The sequence below is a fragment of the Petaurus breviceps genome, unplaced genomic scaffold (assembly GCF_028583685.1).
Source record: "Petaurus breviceps papuanus isolate PSGF00001 unplaced genomic scaffold, PetGlider_PUasm1.0 90775, whole genome shotgun sequence".
Lineage (NCBI taxonomy): Eukaryota > Metazoa > Chordata > Mammalia > Diprotodontia > Petauridae > Petaurus > Petaurus breviceps.
The window spans coordinates 11,098,594-11,123,758 of NW_027187342.1; the positions used below are offsets into that span (position 1 = coordinate 11,098,594).

The 25,165-nt window shown below is 37.4% G+C and overlaps 1 protein-coding gene across 7 annotated transcripts in view; it reads right to left on the reverse strand.

Moving 5' to 3' along the window:
• Positions 1–25,165, reverse strand: part of EHBP1 (EH domain binding protein 1) — a 422,755-nt gene that overhangs the window by 13,152 nt on the left and 384,438 nt on the right. The gene's annotated exons all lie outside the window — the stretch shown is intronic.

Sequence of the window (25,165 nt, forward strand, 5' to 3'; positions counted from 1 at the left end):
TTATTGGGAAAACACTATTTTATATTATGTAATTGTCTTCTGTACAATCCTATTATCTTAATAAAGTACTATTTGTTTACACATGACTTTTTTGTATATGTTCATTTTGTAAGGAATAAATGCTAATAATTGAATCAATTTTTAAAAACTGACTAAACTTTTTAATAATTACTTAAAAGATTGTCCTAAATCTCTAATAATAAAAGAAATTCAAATTGAAACAACTATGAAGCTTCACATACAGGAACTTAAAAAAAGTGAGATTGACAGTCAGTGCTGGAGGGGATGTGAGAAGATAGGCATGTGTTATCAATGAATTAGTTCGATCATTTTGGAAGACAATTTGGAATTTTGTTTACAAAATGACTAAAATGTCTATATTCTTTGATCCAGAGATCCTACTTCTATGCATATTGCCCAAAGAGGTAAAAAAAAAAAAACCAGAAAGGTGTCATATATACCAAAATATTCATAGTATAACTTTTTGGAGTAACTAAAGAATTGGAAACAAAGTAGGTACCCACCATTTGGGGAATGGCTTAGCAAATTGTGGTGCATGACTATAATGGAATATTATTATGCTATAACCTCCCCCCGCCAAACTAAAATATGTTAGGAATTCAGAGGAAGATGGGAAGACTTTACCATAAAGTGATGTAGGGTGAAGTAAGAAGAACCAAAAAAAAACCCAAAAACCCCCAACATACATAATGACTACATCAATGTAAACAGAAAGAACAAGAAACCAAAACTGAAAACTATGTAATTATGATGACCAAGCTTGGTCCCAGAGAAGAATTGAGAAATTCACCTGCTTCTCCCCTTTGCAAAGATAAAGGCTCTGAGAATGGCATGTTGCACACACTGTAAGACATGACTGATGTGTTGGTTGGTTTTTCTAAATTGCTTTTTGTTCTTTCTTTTAAAATCTTTACTATAAAGGAAAGGCTAGGCATGGTATAGGGAACTGGAAATAAAAGAAAAGTAAAATAAAAACACCTCAATAGAATTAAGATTAAAAACATTGACCAATAAGAAAAAAACCCTTGAAATTAAACAAACTTAAAAAACCTCTGGGTGTATACATTAAAAAATAATCAGAACACATTCACTCATTCCACAAACATTCATATTTATTAAGTACCTACTATGTGCCAAAAGACTGTACTAGGTACTGGGGAGGGCTTTAAAGTTTAGTTAAGACAAACCCTGTTCTTGGGAAGCTTCAAATTTGGAAGAAGATAAAATATAACATAGATAACTAATATACAATGTTATTTAAATGGAGTAAAACAAAGGGCTCTGTGAGGTCTGAGGATGTGAGGTCACTGAATCATGAACCACAGAATCCCAGAGTTGGAAGAGGCCTCAGAATCCATTCACATCCAGTCCAGTCCAATCATGAAGAATCTTCTCCAAAGCATACCTAACAAAAGGTCATCTATCTTTTTTTTTTTTTTTAAAGAACTGCAAGAAGAAAAAGTCAACTACATCAGGAAGCTTATTCTATATCTACAACTGAATATTAAAGTAGTCAGTCAATAAGCATTTATTAAGTGTCTACTATGTGCCAGGCACTGTGCGAAGCTCTGGGGATACCAAAAGAGGCAAAAGACAATCTCTAACCTCAAGGGATTTGTAATATAATTAATGAAGAAAATGACAAGTAAAAAAGTAAATACAAACAAGCTATAAGAGGATAAATAGGGAAAAAATGAAGAGAGGAAAGGCACTAGAATTGTGAGGAAAGGTTTCCTGTAAAAGGTAGAATCTTAGTTGGGACTCAAAGGAAGCAAGGGGAAGCAAGGGGGAAGATCAAGAGGGAGAGCATTTCAAATACAAGGGAAAGTTAGAGAAAACATCTGGAACTAAAAGATGGATTGTCTTGTTCCTGAAACAGCCAGAGTTCTAGTGTCACTGCATTGAAGAGTATGTGATGGGGAGTAAGGTATAAGAAGAATGGAAGTGTAAGAGGAGGCTAAGTTATGAAGGTCATGAAGAGCTTGAACAAAAAACATTTTGTATTTGACTGTGGAAGGGATAGGGAGCCACTGGGAGTTTACTGAGTGGGGGGAAGAGACATGACACGGTCACTTTGGTGGCTAAATAGAGGAGTGACTAGAGGCAACCTACTGCCATGGTTCAGGCCCAAGGTGATGAGGGAGTACACTAGAGTGGTGGTAGTATCAGAGGAGAGATGGGGGCATATTTGACAAATGACAGGCCTTGACAACAGATTGCACATGGGGGGTGAGAGAGAGTGAAGAGTCACCTAGGCCGTGAACCTGGGATGATTGTGCCTGCAACCACCTGTAACAGGGAAGTTTGGAAATAGGTCAAGTTTAATGGAAAGATAAGGAGCTCAGTTCTGGATATGTTGAGTTTAAAATATCTAATGGATATACAGTTTTCTGTTTGAAAGGCAGATCAAGCTGCATGCAGTGTTAGAGGTTAACAGAGGGATTAGGACAGGATAGGTAGATTTGAGAATCATTAGTATAATGTACCAAAAAGACCTCATCATACTGTAGTTTTATCCATAAGCATAGCTTGCAATGTGGCCTGCCACAACACTGTAATAGAAATGTTTTGGTGTAGTGTGTTATTTTTAGAAAATATTTTAATTTAAATGAGATGAATTATGATACAAAAACAGGCATAAGGGCTGAATGTGATTTCATTGATAGAGGGAATCCTCTCTATCATTGTAGGTCAACTTCTCTGCAATTTCTAGTCTTAAGAGAATTGCTGAGAGCAGAGGTGTCAAACACTCCCCTCAAGCTGTATGTTGCCCACAACACTCAGTGTGGTGGGAACAAGATTAAAATGTAATTGGGAGGCAGCTAGGTGGCACAGTGCATATAGAGCACCAGTCCTGGTATCAGGAGGACCTCAGTTCAAATCCTGTCTCAGACACTAGCTGTGAGACCCTAAGCAAATCATTTAACCCTGACCGCCTCCCCAAAAAATGTAACTGAGAAATATTTAACAAAATAAATAAAACAGATAATATTATATTTTAAAACTAAGTCAATATGTAGCCCATAGAACACTGATGAGTATGAGAGTACAGGTTTACAGCACCAAGAAGCTAGGATCTCATAACTAATATGGGAGAGAAAAGCAGGAGTTGGTCCCAGTCCTTTCTGACTCCAATACCTGCTTTCTATGTATGTAGTATGCCATGATGACTTATTGTAATATTTGAACAAAAAGTTGTAAAATGTTTTTTACTTTAATAGAATCCCTCAACAGCAAGAAAAATAGGTCTCATAATTTGAATACTATGGTTTAAGAAGCAGTCATTTAAAGATTTCATATGTTCTGTTCTCTTCTGTATGCAAAGGTATTGTGAGTAAATATTGGAAAAAAGAAAAACTGGAACCACAGAAATGCTTAGCGACCAGGAAAATAGTGTTATAGGAAAACTGTCTTTTAAAATTTCTCTTCAAAGTGTCTCAAACATTTTGGAGGATTATTTGTTTCCATTGTGTCCTATTCTTCATGACCTCATGTGGCATTTTCTTAGGGAAGATATTGGAATGGTTTGTCATTTCCTTCTCCAGCTCATTTTTACAGATGAAGAAACTGAGGCAAACAGGTTTAAGTGACTTTCCTCATTTATAAGATAGAGTCATAAGTAACAGTATATATGTGTATATGTATGTATATAGAGAGATAAATTTATATAGAACTTTAAAGTTTAAAAAGCTTTTTATGTATGTTATGTCATTTGATCTTCACGACAACTCTGCAAAGTAAGTTAGACAAGTATGATTATCTTCATTTGAAGAGGAAGGTGAAGAAGTGACCAAATCATTTGCCTGGGGCCACATGGCTCTTAGGTGACAGAGCTGGGGCTGAAATCCACGTGAGTTAAATAATTTCCATTCAACAACAACTTTGTAAAGTATTTTGCAAACCTGAAAGCTCTTTGTGTTACTGTTGCTGTTATTGTTACTATTACTATTATTAACCACTGAACTTCCTAGCTAGATGATTTGAAAAACTTTACCAGATGACATTCAAGTATGCAAATTAAATAGGCTTTTGTAGGCCACGTTGAGAACCTATTAGCATGTATCTAAACAACACATTTAGACACATTTTTGGTGTATAACATTAAAAAATTGGGAACTGCCTACACTAAGGTTTATTTACTATTTACTTTTGGTAGATTTTTTTTTTTTACAAAAGATTGTTGCCTTTGGGTAGAGGAAAAATGTAAAGCATTGTAGTCTAAGGTTGGTTAGCTCACTGTTTAGAGCCATATATGTCTAATAAACTTTCCTTTATCTCATGGCCATAGACTATACTCTCAATCTGGACTAGACGCATTATGTATAAAAATTGCACCACTGAGTCTACTCAAGATGGCTGCCTGAATGGAATCAGACCTGTGCCACAAAAACTTAAAAATCACACCAGACCAAATAACAACTGAGAAATACACCAAGAAACTATAGTAAATGACTTGTTCCACTGCACGACAAGTACAAAAAGTCAACCAGAACCCCACAGGTAAAAGCCAATAAATTCAGTGTCAGCACACTCAGTGTCAGTGTCAGACACCTTTGAGTCTCACAAGAGACATGTCATCTGCAAGACTCTATGCTCAAAGGCAGGAAATGTCGAGTGCTGTTCTGAGAAAGACTCAGGGTGGTTACAGTCCCAGAGCACGGCCACTGGAAGCCCTAGGAAGCAGCAAATGACCAGCACAAACTCTAGGCAGAGCATCGAGTGAGGTTCCTAGCACTCATGACCTTAAAGATCCAGGGTAGGGCTTGACCTGAACTGAGGCAAGCAGGTTTAAGTGACTTTCCTCATGTATAAATTTGAGTTATAAGTAATAGTGTACACACATACATATATGTGTATATATGTATTTATATAGACCTTTACATTTTATAAATCTTTTTATGTATGTTATCTCATTTGATCTTCACAACAACCCTGCAAAGTAAATAAGACAAGTATGATTATCTTCATTTGAAGAGGAAGAGGTCAACATAGTGAACCAGGTAGAGACCAATAAGGGCAAAGAGGAAACTCGTGCTAGGAACCAAAGTCCTACTTTGGTTCCAGAGAGAGATAAATAAAAAACAAGATACAGACCACTATAAAGAATTATAATAGACCCAGGGATACCCCAAAATCCAACCTAACATAAAAGAGTAACTTTATAATAACTGTAAGCAGAGACTAAAGGGAAAAGAAAAAAAAAAGATTTTCCATTAGGAAATACCCAGAACAGGGGTTCTTAACTTTTTTTGTGTCATGGATCTCTTTTGCAGTCTGGTGAAATCTATGAACCCTTTCTCATAATAGTGTACTTTAATGCATAAAATACATAAGATTACAAAGGAAGTTATATTATGACATAGTTATTTTTAAAAAAAATTTCATGGGCCCCAGGTTAAGAACCTCTGCACTAGCAGTAATGAAGAGATAAAAAAAAATAAAATTAAAGTTGTAGAGAAAAGACAAGGAAGATGGATAAATAGTTTACAAATGGAAGTGGCAAAACTTACCTATATAATAGATTGCCTGAAAATTATGATAGATGATTATAAAGAAATCAATGACTTCATTAGCAAGAAATAGTAGAACAAAATCAAAAGACTGAAAAAAATAGAAGACATGATGCATCTGCTATAAAAACAACTGATCTGGAAAAAAATTGAGGACAAATAATTTATTAAATCAATGGATTCCCTGAAAAAAAAAGGTAAGTAAAGGCTTGAATCTTCTACTTTAAAAAAATCATTAATGAAAACTGCCCAGATCTCCTTGAATCAGAGAGCAAAATACAAACAGAAAGAATCTACTGATTTCTTCTTGTCCCAGAAATGTCACTGCCAAAATCCAAAGCTTTCAAGTCAAAGAAAAATTGCTTCAAGCATAGAGAAAGAGTTCAAATACCAAGGAACTATAGATAGGGTCCCACAAGACCTGGAAATTTCTACTATAAACAAGAGGAAATCTTGGAATATCATATTCTAAATGGCAAAAGATATAAGCTTATAACCAAGAATAAATTACCCTGCAAAACAAATATAGCCTTACAGATAGAAAATTGAATTTTTAAGAGAATATATGATTTTGAAACATTTCTTGATAAAAACAACAAAGCTGAATAGGAACTCCAAAATGCAAACACAAGACTCCAGAGCAACCTAGAAAGGCAAATTTGAGTAATTGGAAGGGGATTTAAATGATACAGTGCTGACATTCTAATAGGTGGAGAAAAAATAAGTATCTTTTTAGAAGCTTCCAGGGGTATTGAGGGAGTTAAGAAAAATGGAGGACCTTTGGGTGGACTGGTTCTATTCTGAGGGTTTTTAATTGGGTAAAGAAAAGATAAAAAAAATACACTAGTGTAGAAAGGAAGAAGAGGGAATGGAATTTACCATTTCTTATAATTGGAGTATGTGAGAAGAATATGATGAACATAGAATAAAAGTGGTGGAGAGGCTACACATATGTATATACACACACAAGGAGTTTGGTATATAATTACATTAAACTCAAAAAAGAAACAGATGCAGGTGTAGAGATAAGGGATTATGAGGAAGAATAATACTGGGAAAGGAATAGTCAAAAGACAAATAAACTTCATACACTCAAAGGGGGGCAGAAGAAACAGGAGAAAAAAAGAGAAAAGAACTGGAATACCAAGTGACAATCCAAAGGGAATAGCTGAAGAAATTTTGGTACATGATTTGGTATATGGAATATTTCTAGTACATAAGAAATGACAAAAGAGACTATTTCAGAGAATTTTAGAAAGTAGGAACTGATGCATAGTGAAGTGAGTTGAACCAGGACAAGAATTTCTATAATGACAACAATGTAAAGAAAAATAATTCTAAAAGTAAAAAGAACTGTGACCAAAGCAAAAATAAACATATTCCCAGAAGACCTATGATGAAGCATCTTGACTTGAAAGCACTTCCTGATAGAAATGCTATAGACTGGGAATTAATGAAAAGAAATGCTAGGGAAGGTGGACTAGCTATACAGATTTCAATCTGTATTATAAAGCAGCAGTCATCAAAACTACTTGGTACTGGCTGAGGAATAGAGGAGTGGATCAATGGAATAGATTAGGCACACGAGATTCATAAGTCAATTACTATAGTAATCTATTGTTTGATAAACCTCCAGATCCTGGTTTTTGGGATAAGAACTCACTATTTGACAAAAACTGCTGGGAAAACTGGAATATAGTATGGCAGAAACTGGGCATAGACCATTATCTAACACCATATACCAAAATCACATCTAAATGGGTACATGATCTAGGTATAAAGGTTGATACTGTAAGCAGCCTCCTAAAACAAGGAATAGTTTACCTATCAGACTTGTGGAGAGGGAAAGACTTTATGACTAAACAAGAATTAGAGAACATTATAAAATGTAAAATGGATAATTTTGACTACATGAAATTGAAAAGTTTCTGTACAAACAAAGCCAATGTAACCAAGATTAAGAGGGAGGTGGGAAGTTGGGAAAGAATCTTTATAACCTGTCTCTGACAAAGGACTCATTTCTAAAATATACAGAGAACTGAGTCAAATTTGTAAGAATACAAGTCATTCCCCAATTGATAAGTGGTCAAAGGATATGAACAGGCAGTTTTCAGAGAAAAAAATTAAAGCTATCTATAAGCACATGAAGAAATGCTCTAATTCACTATTGATTAGAGAAATGCAAATCAAAACAGCTCTGAGGTACCACATCTCACCAGTCAGATTGGCTAAGATGACAAAACAGGAAAATGACAAATGCTGGATAGGATGTGGGCAAATTGGGACACTAATGCATTGCTGGTGGAGTTGTGAACTGATCCAGCCTTTCTGGAGAGCAATCTGGAATTATGCCCAAAGGGCTATAAATACTTTCATACCCTTTGATCCAGCAATACCACTCCTAGGGTTATATCCCAAAGAGATCATAGAAATGGGAGAAAGACCCATATGTACAAAAATGTTTATAGCAGCTCTTTTTGTGGTAGCAAAGAATTGGAAATTTAGGGGGTGCCCATCAATTGGGGAATGGCTGAACAAGTTGTGGTATATGCATGTTATGGAATACTATTGTGCTATAAGAAATGAGGAGCAGACGGTCTTCATATTTACCTGGAGAGGCTTAAAAGAACTGATGCTGAGTGAGAAGAGTAGAACCAGGAGAAATTTGTACACAATTACAGACACAACGTATGTGTGATGACCACCTTTGATAGACTGGACTCTCCTCAGCAATGCAGTGATATAAGTCAATCCCAAAAGACTCATGAGGGAGAGAAATATGTGCATCCAGAGAAAGAACTAGAAAGAACTAAGTTTATATCCAGGTGGAAGCAAAATACCTGATCTTTTTCCTTCTCTTATTTGGTTTTATTTCCTCTTTACCATTTTTCATTCCAGCTGGTACAATCTGTCCTTATAACCTGACTAATGTATAATGTGAAAGTATTTACAGATCCTATACTTGACTATAAGCCGCCATGGGGGGGGGTAGGGAGGGGGACAAAATGTGAAACTCAAGGAATTGTGGAATTGAATCCTGTAAACTAAAAGGAAACAAACAAATTAATAAAAAAAATAAAAAGAAAGAAATGCTATAGACTAAAGATATGGAAGGAAATATATATTTTTGGATGGCATCTCTACGGATTTGTTTTGATTGACAATGCTTATTTGTTATATAAGTTTTTTACTTCTCCTCCCCCTCACTTTTTTTAAGTGTGACAGGGAGTGTTGGTGGTTTTTAAAATATGAAGAAAATTAAAAAAGAGGAGAGCTATTGAAATATTTAGGTGAGCAGATGAATAGAGAAGGGAATTCAGAGGGCCTTATATATTCTTGATGCCTGAACCAAAGAGAGACAAATTAGAAAAAGAAAACTACAGACTAAATACTACTGCAAACATTTTAAATAAAATATTATCAATGAGACAGTAGCAACACTTCAAAGTGATTGCATATTATGATCATGTAGGACTGATACCAGGAATGTGAATCTGATATTGGTTTAATATCAAAGAAAACTATAACGTAATAGACCATATTAACAACAAAAACAATTTAAACAACACTATATTAAGATTTAGAAAAAGTTTTTGACAAATATGTTATCTATTTCTGTTAAACATATTAAAAAGTATAAGAATAAATTAACTTTTCCTTAAAAATATAAATAGTATTTAATTGAAAAATATGACTAAACAAAAAACCTAGATGCTATATTTAAAGAATTCATTTTAAAAAAAGATGATAGAGAATTGTTAGAATCAGAGGGCAAAGTAAAAATGAAAGGATTCATTAACCATTTTCTAACAGAAATTCCCAAATTGAAAACACCCAGAAATGTCATAGTCAAACCCTAGAGTTATCAAAAAACTCCTCCCCTCCTTGCCACCCCCCAAAAACTATAAGTAGACTGGGGGGAAAGAAGTTAAAGTACTAAGGAAGCACGGCCAGGATTACAGAATACTTTGCTGCAACAATTATGAAAAGGAAATCATGATATATCCTATACTGAAAGGCAATAGAAAAAGGTAAAAGATCAAGAACTAGTCCTGCTAAACAGAGTAAAGGGGAAAGATCTTTAAAAGGGAAAAGGTCTTTTAGGCATTTCTGATGAAGAAGTATGAGTTGCACAGAATTTTTGAAATGCAAACACAGAATACAAGAAAATCCTAGAGAGTCAAAAGCACTGGAACAAATAGGAGGTGTTAAAATGAGAATTAAATGCTTAAATAATAATTCCCCCCCTTCCAATAGAGGGAAAAGAGAAAATATCTCTTAAGAATCTTCATATTTTTCAAGGGTCAAAGAGGAAGTAGAAAAAGACAAATATGGGAATTAGATATGATTGTGTCCTACTTTGTTGATTTTAAGAGAATAACTAAATGGAGGAGAAGAATATCCTTGAAAAGAAATGAGGAGGACAGGGTCAAGATGGCGGAGTAGAAACAGGACTGCCACACAGCTCCAGCTTCCACCTTCCCCAATCCATGTAAAAGGGAACTGAACAAACTTTGGAGCTACAGAACTGACACAGAGAAGCTAACCTCCCGCTGAGGACAGTCCAGTAGGATGGCAGGATTCAGCCAGCAAAGCACTCTGGGAGCTGAGCCTAGGCCCACACCGAGGTTTTAGCCCCAGGGCAGGCCTGACCAGCTGTTGGCTGAAGGGACTCCAGTTCACCAGAAGCAGTGGCAGTCCAGAATTATCAACACATAGATGCAACGGACAAAGTGAGAGGTCAGTGAAGTATGGACTCTGGGACCAGTAGTTGGGAGTGTATCGGCTTTTGCTCCTGGGGTGAGAAGCCGCTGAGGAGCCTCAGCTGTGCAGCCGCTGCCACGTGGCAGGTTCAGCTCCTGGCCTGCAGAGTGTAGGGTGACCAAGAGGCCAGTCTGGGGGGTAATTGCTCTTCCTTTAACCTGCTTGGATCTGGATTGCGGTCTAGGGCAGAGGTCCTGGGTTGTGCGACCAGCTTGCCAGAGCATGTGGAGGCTTCATAGAGGGCACCCAACTAATACTTCCGGCAGATGAGAAAACCCCAGTGTTTGGGATGGAAGCTCCCCTGTCTGGTGGCAGAGTCCTACTGTGGCAAAAAGCCCCAAAGTAAAGTAATTTAGTGGTAACATGACCAGGCAAAGGAAACAAAGTAAACAGAAAATCCAACATTAGACTCCTATTTTAGGGACAAAAAGGATCAAAGCATGGAACAGGAGGAAGACAGTGAAGTCAGAACTCCTGCACCAAAAGCTTCAAAAGAAAATACGAGCTGGTTACAGGCCATAGAGGACCTTAAGAAGCAGATAAGAGAAGTAGAGGAAAAATTGGGAAGAGAAATAAGAACAATGCAAGAAAATTACAAAATGAGAGTCAACAGCCTGACTGAGGAAAATAACACCTTAAAAAATAGACTAACTCAAATAGCAAAAGAGGCTCAAAAAGGCAATGAGGAGAAAAATGCCTTAAAAAGCCAAATTTGCCAGATGGGAAAAGAATTTCAAAAGCCCACTGAAGAGAATCATTCCTTCAGAATTAGATTGGAGCAAATGGAAGCTAATGACTTTATGAGAAATCAAGATGCTGTTAAACAGATCTAAACAAATGAAAGAATGAAGGCAATGTGAAATATCTCATGGAAAAAACCACTGGCCTGGAAAATAGATCCAGGAGAGATAATTTAAAACTTATTGGACTACCTGAAAGCCATGATCAAAGAAAGAACCTAGAAATCATCCTCCAAGAAATTCTCAAGGAAAACTGCCCTTATGTTTTAGAACCAGAGGGCAAAATAGAGGTTGAAAGAATCCACTGATCAACTCCTGAAAAAGATCCCAAAAAGAAAATTCCTAGGAATATTATAGCTAGGTTCCAGAATTTCCAGATTCAGGAGAGAATATTACAAGAAGCCAGGAAGAAACAATTTTAATATTGTGGAAACACAATCAGGATAACCCAGGATCTGGCAGCTTCTACACTGAGGGATCAAAGGGCTTGGAATATGAAATTCTGGAGGGCAAAGGAGCTGGGATTAAAACCAAGAGTCACCTACCCAGCAAAACTGAGTATCATGTTTCAGGGGAAAATATGGTCTTTCAGTGGAATAGAGGACTTTCAAGCATTCTTGATGAAAAAAACAGAGTTGAATAGAAAATTTGACATCCAGATACAAGCAGCAAGAGAAGCATGAGAAGGTAAACAGGGAAAAGAAATAATAAGAAATTTATCAAAATTGAACTATTAACATTCCTACATGGAAAAACAATAATTGTAACTGATGAAACTTTTCTCAGTATGAAAATAGTTGAAGGTAATATGTATATATATGTATATATGTATGTCTATATCAGAGGATATATGGGTATACGAATACAAATGTGAATGTGTGTATGTATGTTTACAGGTATACACAGTTAGAGGGCACAGTCCAATTTAATAGGAAGGGATGATACTTAAAAGGTGAAATTAAGAGGTGAGAGAGGAATATAATGAGAGGAGATGGGGAGAGACAGAATGGGGTAAACTATCTCATATAGAAGAGGCAAGGGAAAATGGTTACAATGGAGGGGAAGAATAGGAAGGCAAAAGGGAATGGGTCAACCTTATTCTCATTGAATTTGGCTCGGGGAGGGAATGAAACACACACTAAATAGGGTATCTCACCATACAGGAGAGTAGGGGGGAAGGAGATGAGAGGGGGGATGATGGAAGGGAGGGCAGGCTGGGGTGGAGGGAAGTTGGAAGCACTCACTTTTGAAAAGGGATGGGATCAAAGCAGAGAATAGAATAAGTGGGAGGTGGGATAGGAGGGAGGGAAATATAGTCAGTCTTTTACAATATATCTACTATGTTAATATTTTGCATTAGCTACACATGTACAAACTATACTGAACTGCTTATCTTCCCAGTAAGGGTAGGTGACAAGGGAGGAAGGGAATGAATCTGTAATTAAAAGTTTTAAAATCAAATGTTTAAATATAAAAGAAAGAAATGAGGAAAAAAAAGAAGGAACTTAACCATTTCTCATAATTTGGGTATGCCAGAAGTATATAAACATGGAGGTTATATGTTAATTAGTATTACCACTATTATCTGACTGGGCAAAGTAGTGTTGAGCACACACAGAAAATTTGGTATAAGAACATATTAAATCTCAAGGGAAGTAGGCAGGGGCACAAAAAGGTGAGGGAGGGATTAAAGAGGTAGAATTGGAAATAGTACAGGCCAAAGTAAAGCTAATCTCAACTATGCTAGGTGAACTATAAAGAGGAATTAAAAAGAGAAAAATAAAATGTAAGAACCAAGTATCTAGCTTAGGCTGGGCCAAGAGAGGAGACACGAGACTGGGATGGGACCATTCACAACAGATTATAGGAAAAAGAAAGGAGATACTTCCACAACTATGGCTATGGAAAGAATTCTTGTCTAAGTAAAATGAAGATGGTCATAAAAGGTAAAATGGACAATTTTAATAAAACTGAAAAGCTTTTGAATCAGCACCTTTGCCAATTAGTCATTCAGTCAATAAGCATTAATTAGCACTTATTATGTGCTAGGCACTGGTCTAAGCACAAGATACATAAATAAAAGAAAAAATATGGTCCCTGACTTCAAAGAGTATACATTCTAATGGACGAGATAACATGAGAAAACTAGGTGGATACTATGTGTATGTGTACGTCTTAGATGTACACAGAGATATATGAAAATTAGGTAGGTAGAGAGAGGGGGGGGAGAGAGAGAGAGAGAGAACAGAAGTTAATCTGAGTGAAAAAGGCACTAGAAGTTGAGAGGACTGGGGAAGGCCTCTTGACAAAGATCAGACTTAGGGTGAATCCCAAGGGAAGTCATGTAGAGGTGAGGGGGCAGAACAGTTGAAGTACTCAGCAACCAGACAACATAAAGGTATGGATAAGGATAATGGAAAAATAGCACAGTGAAGAAAAAAAAAACCTGTGCAGCAAATCAATCTGGCAAAATGTCTGATACCAAAGATGTGGGAAATTGATACAAATTTATGACCGATTCCCCAAGGTACAAACAGGAAGTTTTCAAATGAAGAAATGTAAGCTCTCTACAGTTATATGAAAAAAAAAATACTCCCAATTCCTAAAAAAAGAAGATAAATGGAAATTACAACAATTCTGAGGTTCTACCTCACATCCTCATACCCATTAGATTGACAGAGATGACAAAATGGCAACTGTGGGAATGGCTGTGTGGAAGGACAAGAAGAGTACACTTTAGAAAAATTTCTTTTCAATTAACAAAAATACAATTTCTCTTCTTCCCGTCTGTTATCACAGAAAAAAAAAACAAAATGAAACCTAACACTTCTTGTAACAAATATGAGTGTTAAAGTAAAATAAATTCCCATGTTGGTTGTCTCAAAAAAATGTTTCATGCTCCATCCTGAATCTATTACTTCTTTGTAAGGAGGTAAACAGCATACTTCATCACTGATCCTCCAGAATCATGGTTGGTTATCTTGTTTATCAGAGTTAAGGCCTTTGGTTCCTTATTCTGCTCCCTTCATTCTATATCATACTCATGCAATGTTGACAGAGCTGTAAATTGTTCCAACCATTATAGAAAGCCATTTGGAATTATATTTCAAACGTCACTAAATTGCGCATAACTTTGATCCAGCAATTTTAATTTATAACATCATTGTAAATTTGTAGATTGTTCTCCAATTTCTGCTCACTTCACAAAGAATCAGTTTATTCAAGATTTTCCAGTTTCCTTGGAAACTGTTCCCTTCATTACGTTTTATGGCACAAGAGTATTTAATTACTTTCATATACCATAATTTGTTGATTCATTTCCCAAATCATGGGTACTCTCTTTGTTCTTTGCTATGGCAAAAAAAAAAAATTGTTGTATTTTCCTTTATATGGGTCTTTTTTCTTTGATCTCTGTGGTGAATGGGGCTAGTAGTGGTATCTTTGGGTTCAAATATATGGGAATGGGAATTGAAAGATCTTCCCTGTCCCTTAATAAGCCTGATTTTGAAGACTTTCCCTGCTTTGAAGATATACCTTGCCCCCTAAAAGGCTGAATGTAATCACATGGAGCCTGTGGTAGGAAGAGTTTACTGAAGGGAGGAGCAGAGCCCACAGGAAGCTGGGAGTCAGAGCAGTTAGACTGGAGGCAGAAGAGGACATATCCCAGGGAAACAGGCTTATGAGTAAATGTTGGTTTGTGGGAAGGCTAAAGGATCCTGTGGCTCCCTGTGCTGTTATGGCTTATTAACTTCTTGGCTACCATGATGGAATCAGCTTACTGGTTTTGGGATTTGGGGTTTTTATTTCTGAATAAATGTTTTGCTTCTGTTTTTTATAGAGACTGTTATATTTTGCCACTGAGCACTATGCAGGTATATTTATAGTGACTGTTGGCCTTGTGAATATTATATTAGTGCTACAAAAGGATATGCATAATTTAGTGACTTTGGGGACCTAGTTCCACATTGCTTTTGAGAATGGGCAGATCAACTTGCAGCTCCATCAAGAGTACAACAATATGCCTGTTTTATAATTTTCCTTTTTAAATGAGCTTTTTCAATCTAATGGGACTGAGGTAAATTTCAGGGCTGTTGTCATCTGCATTTTAAAATTTATTAGTGATTTGGAGCATTTTCTCATATGGCTGTTTAACAATTTGAATTTCTTTGAGAATTGCCTGTTGATATCCATTAACTACTGATCTACTGGGGAATGAATTTTATTTTTATATATTTGCATCAATTCCTAATATAACTTGAATATGAGAAAAACTTGCTGCAAAAAAATAAGCCAGCCATTTAATTTTAACTGCACTGATATTATTTGTTCAAAAACTTTTGAATTTTATGTAATCAAAATCGCACTTTTTTTTTTACCCTTACCTATCCTTTGTCTGGTTATTCCCTCTTACCCTATATATAGGTATTCTTTGACATATTCCAATAAGTCTGGAGCCCTGGCCCCTCAAGGATCAATGACCCACAGTCTGAGAAGTTCCTAAACCAACTGGAAAGTTGTTTTATAGATGCATTCACATAGTTTCTATGTGTCTTGGAAGGTAAACTCACAAATACTTTATGCATTTTGTAGTTATTTTCAGTGGTCATATAATTTTTTTCCCTATTCATAGATCTGAAAGTAGTAATTCCTCCTCCTCTTTCCTCTCCTTCTCTCCTCCACCCCCATTGGGTCACCCTGTTTTATCCAGGCCTGGAAATTACAGTGATCATCCTTCACTGCTGACTGGTCCAAAAGCTTTGACTTGCTCTGTTTCCAACCCAGACACTTCAATCATATACCACCCCCAAACTCAAATGATTCACCCTTGTGAACCTACTCAGCATCAGAAATACCACCTGGCTGCCCCTAGAAAAAAATTTTAAATGCTGTTCTCATATTTATTGCCTCATGGAATGACTGACTTCTTTTGGTACATTCTAATTTTCAGTGAGCCTGTTTCTTAGGTAATATATCGCACCTTTTGTATTAAGCTGGTTATTCTCTTTATAATTCCTTATACTATAACTTTCACTTTATGTATAATGTCCTTTGGGAAAAAAATTTCATCTCTTCCAGGATTTCTAATATGCCTTGTGACCATCCCCCCCCTTTTAAATATTAGACTCTGCCTGTAGCTGCTGTCAAATTATTCTCTTCCTCTGGGCTCTGGATTCATAAAATTCCTTTACTGTTTTCGTCTTCAGTTTATTCATATTCTAAACTACTTCCTGAATTGGAAATCTGTCATGGTCAGGCACTAAGTCTTCCTGTATGTTTGGATGAGAAGATGGACTCCTGTTTGGTCTTGATTTGTATTTTCTTCAGTCTTGCTGCAGACATCCTTTCCTCTGGTGTCTGCTGTTCACAAAGTGCCAGTAAGTAGGTCTTGGGTTTGCCTGGATCCTCCAGATACAGAGTGTTGAACTTTTCAAGATCATCATGAGTGGTTTAGCTTGCTGTCAATTTTCCTAGCTCATTATGAACACAGATTAACCACTGTACTTTTGGTAGGAACTTTGATGATTCTCACATCTCCATGTCTGGACTCAGAGTTCCATGGGTATTTAACTGCCTTGGTGCTCTTCAGTTAGAGCACTTTGGTCTTCTGGTCCATAAGTTCAGGGCAAGTTTTAGCTACCTAACTGTTCTGAAACCTCCCAGAAAGAGCACTCTGTAGCTGCCAGACTATTAAGGCCTCTGAAGGCTTCAGTTGTCTTTTGGCTAGGTCCTCTCCTTAAATGTCTATAGGTTTCTGGTCTCTTTTTGCTGAAGGTACTTAGCTCTTCTCTTTACTTCTTATTCATTATATGACCTGAATCTCTTTCTTTTCTGTAGGATATCCATGGAAATTAGGTTGCTTTTTTGCTTCTCTTTACTCCTTTATCTTGACTGGAAGTCTATAGAGATTTTAAAGGGTACAAAGCAAAGATACATAGGATCCCATGGACTAAAATTCTATAGGGGTGGTGAATAGAGGTATGATGGAAAGCTCTCAATGACAAAATTCTGAAGAAACAAAGGAACAGCCACTGTAGATTTTTAAAAGATAAGAACAGATGACAGAAGCAAGGTCATGTAAAAGAGGATGGACACAGTACTGTGGAAATATTTTCAGGAGCATTAAAGCTCAGAATAAGCTGAAGATAATGAGAAAAGCTAAGGAAAACAAAAAAAGCTTGTTCCATTTTTACCCATATCAGAGGAAAGAGCATGACTCAAGAAGAGATAGGCCTTCTGTTTATAATAGATGGGACTTTATAATAGATAGAACTGACAACAAAGAGAAAGTAGAATTGCTCTACTTTTACTTTACTTTTTCTTCCTTTTCCAAGGAATATTACATTTTATGGGAAATGCCAATAGGCAGCTACCCCCAAAGATTAAATCATGATATAGTGAGAGAGTAGTTATCTGCCCTTGATGATTTCAAGTCACTTAGCCCAGATGAAGTATATCCTCTGGTAGGGGAAAGAATTAGTAGACATGATTTCTGAAAGAATGTCAATAATATGTGAAAAACTGTGGTAAACAATACCACCATTAAGTCTATTTCTCAAAGTGATCAGGAAAAAGGAAAGAACCTATATGTTCTAAAGTATTTATAGCAGCTCTCTTTGTGGTGGCAAAGAACTAGAAATTGAGAGGATGCCAATCAGCCAGGGAATGGCTGAAAAATTCTTATTAAATGATTGTCATGGAATACCGCTGTGATGTAAGAAATGATGATCAAGTTGATTTTAGAAAAACATGGAAAGACTTGCATGAAATAATGAAAAGTAAAATGAGTACAAGCAAGAGAATGTTGGATACAGTAACAGGAATATTGTTCTAAGAACAACTGTGAATGACTAAATTATTTTGAGTACTATAAATATTCAAATCAACACAAAGGACCTAGGAGGGAAGGAAGATGCTATCCATCTCCAGAGAAAGAACTGATAAATAGAAATATGCATAGTATGGTTTTACACACACACACACACACACACACACACACACACACACACACACACGTGACTATGTCAAATGGTGGCCTCTACTGTTGAGTTGGGGAGGGAGTGATAAAAGGAGGGAGAAAGCTCAGAACTAAAAATGTAACCAAAAAAATTAAATTAAATAAAAAAATAAAAACTATGGTAAATATAGCTACCTAACTGTTCTGAAACCTCCCAGAAGAAGCACTCTGTAGCTGCCAGACTATTAAGGCCTCTGAAGGCTTCAGTTGTCTTTTGGCTAGGTCCTCTCTTTAAATGTCTATAGGTTTCTGGTCTCTTTTTGCTGAAGGTACCTCAACCCTGGTGGGGGACAAAGGTTCTAATTTTCCAAAAAGGAATGAGAATAGAGTCTGTAAGATATAAAGAAATAAGTTTGCTTTTAATTAATAGGAAAATTTTAGAATAGATCATTAAAGAGATGGTTAGTGAACATTTAGAACAGGAAGCAGTGATTACAAAGGACTAGCATGTCTTTATGGAGAACAGGCCATGAAAGAATAACTTTATTTCCTTTTTTTGATAGAGTTTCCAGACTAAAAGACCAGGAGAATGTCTTGAGTACAGTTTATATAAATTTTGGCAAGGCATTTGATAAACTCTCTCGTTCTGTTCTTGTGGAATTGATGGAGAGATGTAGACTAGATAAAATCAATCAATCAAGAAGGACTTATTAAACATCAACCCAATAACATGCCAGGTGCTGGGGATACAAAGTCAAAAGTGAATCGGTCTTTGCCTTCAAGAAGCATATAGTCTAGCCAAGGGAAACAACATGTGGTCCCCTCTGGAGACTATTTTGTATTTTAGCAGTTAAGGATAACAGATTTAGAAATTTCTATTTAATGAATTTTTGTTACGCAATTTTGCATTTACTTATCTGTGTAAATGTTGTTTTCTTCCATTAACATCTAAGGTCCTTGAGGGCAGAGATTTATTTTTGTTTTTGTTTGTTTTGTTTTTTGGTCTCTGTGTCCTTAGCACCTTGCACAGCACCTGGCACATGGAAGACATCTAACAAATGTTTACTGAATTGAAATTAATTTACATGAGTTCCTAGTATAATAATTCAGGTAACTAGATAACATATAGCTAATAATAATAGCTAACATTTTATATAGCATCTACTACATGCCAGGCACTGTGTTAAGCACTTTACAAATATTATCTCATCTAGTTCTCACACAACCCTGTGAGACAGGTGCTATTATCCCCATTTTAAGGCTGAGGAAACTGAGGCAGAGGTTAAGTGGCTTGCCCAGGGTCACTCAAATGAGTGTCTAAGGTTGGATCTGAACTCTGGTCTTCCTGACTCCAGCCCTATCTTTCTATTTACTGTACCACCTAGCAGCATACATATAGAGGTGTTATATTGCAAAAGTTCAATTTTGCATCAGTTGTCTATAACTTTGACTGCATTTTTCCAAAGACAGAATATTGGTAAGATTCTCAGGCTAGCTTTTTCTGGCTCTGCTACTTAGCTGTATGATGTTAGGCAAAACTCCTCTTTGTGATAGGACAAAACTCAAATCTTTTGACTCTCACTGTAGTCTTCTTTCCACTGTACCAAGAAGCTTTTCAAAAAGCTGATGGAAGCTTAGAGGAATATGAAAATGTAGATGGAAGTTCTCTAGGGGAGTTGTGTCACACACATCTTCCTTTTCTTCTGGAGATTATATCTCCTTATCTCTTTCAGGCTGGAAGTACAATGGCCAGTCAAGGGTCTGATCCTAATACTGGTCAATATGGGAACTTTGATCTATTGTGTTTCGATCAAGGGCCAGTTTGCCCTTCCTTAGGTAGCCTAGTGGCCCTCCATTCCCAGTTTCACAACACTGGACTTAAATGTGGATACCTGATTGGATAAACCAAGTGCAGCTCAGAACTCCCAAGCTCAAGAGATCTACCAGTCTCAGCCTTCTCAGTTACTTAGATTTTATGCATGTACCATCACTCCTGCCCTGAATCACTTTCTTTTTTTTTTCAAATGCTTTATTAACTTCTTATTTACATCATTCATTTCCATCAGATTTTGAGTTACAAATTTTCTCCCTGTTTTTCCCCTACCCACCGCAAATTGCAGTCCCACAGGATATCCCCTCCTCCAATCTGCTCCCTCCCATATTTTCTCCCATACCCCTTTCGACTTTTCCAGTGGATCTCTCTGCCCCAGTGCCTCTATATCTTATTTCCCAATTACATGTAAAATAGTATTAATAATAATAATAACTATATATATATAAATATATTTGAGTATTTGATTTTAAAACTTTGAATTCCAGATTCATTCCCTTCCTCCCTTGTCACCCACCCTTACTGGGAAGATAAGCAGTTCAGTATAGGTTGTACATGTGTGGCTAATGCAAAACAATAACACAGTAGATATATTGCAAAAGACTGACTATATTTCCTTCCCTCCTATCCCACCTCCCACTTGTTCTATTCTCTACTTTGATCCTGTCCCTTTTCAAAAGTGGGTGCTCCCAACTTCCCTCTCCCCCAGCCTGCCCTCCCTTCCATCATCCCCCCCTCTCAACCCCTTCCCTCCCTACTCTCCTGGAGGGTGAGATACCCTATTTAGTATGTATTTCATTCCCTCTTCAAGCCAAATTCAATGGGAATAAAGTTGACCCATTCCCTTTTGCCGTCCTATTCTTCCCCTCCATTGTAACCATTTTCCCTTGCCTCTTCTATATGAGATAGTTTACCCCATTCTGTCTCTCCCCATTTCCTCTCATTATATTCCTCTCTCACCTCTTAATTTCACCTTTTAAGTATCATCCCTTCCTGTTAAATTGGTCCTGTGCCCTCTATCTATGTATATTTGTAAACATATATACACACATTCACATATGTATTCATATGCCCATATACCCTCATATATATATATATATATGTATATATATATATATATATATATATATATATATATATATGATTTCTATTCCCTTCAACTATTGAGAAAAGTTTCACAAATTACAATTATTGTTTTTCCATGTAGGAATGTTAATAGTTCAACTTTGATTAAGTTCCTTATGATTTCTTTTCCCTGTTTACCTTCTCATGCTTCTCTTGCTGCTTGTATCTGAATGTCAAATTTTCTATTCAACTTTGGATTTTTCAGCAAGAATGCTTGAAAGTCTTCTATTCTACTGAATGACCATATTTTCCCCTGAAACATGATACTCAGTTTTGCTGGGTAGGTGACTCTTGGTTTTAATCCCAGCTCCTTTGCCCTCCAGAATTTCATATTCCAAGCCCTTTGATCCCTCAGTGTAGAAGCTGCCAGATCCTGGGTTATCCTGATTGTGTTTCCAAAATATTCAAATTGTTTCTTCCTGGCTGTTTGTAATATTCTCTCCTTAATCTGGGAATTCTGGGACCTGGCTATAATATTCCTAGGAGTTTTCTTTTCGGGATCTTTTTCAGGAGGTGATCAGTCGATTCTTTCAACCTCTATTTTGCCCTCTGGTTCTAAAACATCAGGGCAGTTTTCTTTGAGAACTTCCTGGAGGATGATTTCTAGGTTCTTACTTTGATCATGGCTTTCAGGTAGTCCAATAATTTTTAAATTATCTCTCCTGGATCTATTTTCCTGGTCAGTGGTTTTTTCCATGAGATATTTCACATTGCCTTCTATTCTTTCATTTGTTTGGATCTGTTTAATAGCATCTTGATTTTTCATAAAATCATTAGCTTCTATTTGCTCCAATCTAATTCTTAAGGAATGATTCTCCTCAGTGAGCTTTTGAGATTCTTTTTCCATCTGGCAAATTTGGGTTTTTAAGGCTTTCTTCACCTCATTGCCTTTTTGAGCCTCTTTTGCCTTTTGGGTTAGTGTATTTTTTAAGGTGTTATTTTCCTCAGTCAGGCTGTTGCCTCTTATTTCATAATTTTCTTGTATCGTTCTCATTTCTCTTCCCAATTTTTCCTCTACTTCTCTTATCTGCTTTTTAAGGTCCTCTATGGCCTGTAACCAGCTCGTTTTTTCCTTAGAAGCTCTTGGTGCAGGAGTTCTGATTTCACTGTCTTTTTCCTGTTCCATGCTTTGCTCCTTTTTGTCCCCAAAATAGGAGTCTAATGTTGGAATCTTCTGTCTGCTTTGTTTCCTTTGCCTGTCATGTTGCCCCTCAGTCACTTGACCCCTGGGCTTTTTGCCACAGTAGAACTCTGCCACCAGACAGGGGAGCTTTCGTCCCAAATGCTGGGGTTTTCTCACCTGCCGGAGGTATTAGATTGGTGCTGTCTCTGAGGTTTCCACATGCTCTGGCAAGCTGGACACACACCCCAGGACCTCCACCCTAGACTGCAATCCAGATCCAAGCAGGTTAAAGTAAGAGTGATTACCCCTCAGACTGGTGCTTGGTCCCCCTACACTCTTCAGGCCAGGAGCTGAAGCTGCCATGTGGAGCTAGCTGGCTGTGCCAGTATCTCAGCAGCTTCTCACCCTGGGGGCAAAAGACAGGCACTCCCACTTACTGGGTCCCAAAGCCCAGACTGCACTGACCTCTCACTTTGTCCTTTGTATCTATGTGTTGACAAATCTGGAAACGGCCACAGCTGCTGCTGATGGAGTCCACCAGCCGGCAGCTGGTCAGGCCCACTCTGGGGCTAAATCCTTGGTATGGGGCTGGGCTTGCCTCCCAGAACGCTGCGCTGGCCGATTCCTGCTGGCCTGCCGGACTGTCCTCAGTGGAAGGTTAGCTTGTCTGTGTCATTTTGTGGGTTCTGCAGCTCCAAAGTTTGTTAAGAGTCCCCTTTCACATGGATTGGGGAAGGTGGGAGCTGGAGCCCAGCGGAGGTTCTGCTTCTACTCTGCCATCTTGACCCCGCCCCCTTGAATCACTTTCAAGGGCTTTAGCAGTTAAGGGTAACAAGTTTAGAAAATTATATTTAATGATGTTCCATTAAGAAAGTTTATTATCAACATCAGTCTTAGACTTACTAACTATAATTAGGGTCACTTTTTGGCTCACAATTGGAAGATAATGGGAAGCAGATTTTTCTGAGTACTGCAAAGCATTTAGGAGAGACAAAGGAGGTGGGGTGGGAAATGGTAAATGTGAGAAAAAGGACTGCTTAAGGTAAAATTATCCAAGTTGTGAGTAGTGACTAGAAGCTGAAAGATCACATGAGTTATACATCTAAGAGAAAAAAAAGGATAACAGAAAGGGAAGAGATGTTGGTTCAAGTCTTCCTGACCAGATGCTATCTAGGTATATTTTGTGGTAGAAGGGAGTAATAATAAGGTTTGGGTTGAGTGTAGCATTTGATCAACAAGCATTTATTAAGCACCTACTATGTGCCAGGGATACAAATAAAAGTTAGACCATCCTTACACTCAATAATGATGGTGATGGCTAAGTAATATAGTTACTTCAAGCTTTGAAAAGTGCTTAATCTATATTATCTCATTTGATATTCACAATAACTCTGTGGGGTAGGTGGTATCATTGGCTCCATTTTCAAAGATGAGGAAACTGAGGCCAAGAGAGGTTAAGTGACTTGCCCAATGTCATACAACTCCTGATTTAAACTCAAAGTCTTCCTGGGCCCCCAATCTAATGCATTACCCACTATACTACCTATAAATTTATAGCATGCTTATGGAAGATGGGGCAAAGACACTCTCAAGGTCTCTCTAAAGAACTTTTGAATGGATTGTGTGTCATGGGAGACACTGGCACAGGACTGCCCAGCATGGCCTGCCCTCATCAGAGAAGGTGCTGTACTCCACGAACAAGCATAACTTAAGTAGCTTAAAAAAAAAGCAAGATGCACAAATTTAGAGAATGTATCCCAAATGTTCACACTGACTATGTGTGCCTGACCTGTGGTAGAGCATTCTGAGCTCCTTTTGGTCTAATCAGCCACAGTCAGACTGATTGTAACTTGAGTCTAACATAGTATAGTCGATATATGTAAAATGTTTTCACAATATAATAGTAGGTGAAAAAGAGGAAAATGAAAATAGCACATACACAAAGAATAAAATTATGTAAGAACCTGTTCAGTTCAATTGTCCTTTATTCTCAAAGAGGAACAAAATGATATCATTATGTTAGAGTCAAGTTACAGTGTGTCTGACTGTGGCTGATCAGACCAATATGAGCTCAGAATGCTCACTACAGGTCAGGTACAAATAGTCCATGTGAACATCTATGCATCTTGCATTTCTTTTGAGCTATTTCAATTCTGTTTTGCTCATACAGCACAGCACCTTCTCTGATGAGGGCATACCATGCTGGGCAGTCCTGTGCCAGTGTCTCCCATGTCACACAATCAATTCCAAAGTTCTTAAGTGTAGGATATTCCATTCAGTAGTTTTTTGGTCATGTATGATAACTTTGTGACCCAAATTGGTATTTTCTTGTAAAGATACTGGAGTGGTTTGCCATTTCCTTCTCCAGCTCATTTTATAGATGAAGAAACTGAGGCAAACAGTTAAATGACTTTCCCAGGGTCACACTGCTAGTAAGCCCAGCTTATCCATTGTGCCACCTTGCTGCCCATAAAAATCGATAGTGTGCATTAGTAACACACAAAGACATAGCCAGGATTAGGGAACCTGTGGCCTTGAGGCCACATGTGACCCTCTAGGTGTTCAAGTGCAGCCCTTTGACTGACTCCAAACTTCATAGAACAAATTCATTGTTCTATAAAACTTGGACTCAGTCAAAAAGCCACACTGAAGGACCTACAAGGCCACATGTGGCCTCAAAGCTGCAGGTTCCCTACCCCCAAATCACAGACAAATAGTTAAAAGTGACCTTTGAGAAAAATATAGTCTAACTTCTTCATTTTGATTTTTTTGGAGACTAGGTCTCCCTCTCTTGCCCAGGCTGAAATATAGTAGTCGCTCACAGGTCCAATCCCAGTCCTGATCAGCACAGAAGCTTTAAAAGGCTGCCTTCTTCATGCTCACATGGGCTAATGTTAAGTGTCTGAGGCCACATTTGAACTCAGGTCCTCCTGACTCCAGAGCTGGTGCTCTGTTCACTGTGCCACCTAGCTGCCCTGACTTGGTCCTTTCTTAGGCAGCTTGGTGACCTTCTGTTCCTGGGGTGCTCACCATATTGGTGCTATGATCAGCATGGCTCCATCTCAAGAACTCAAGTGATCCACCAATCTCAGCTTC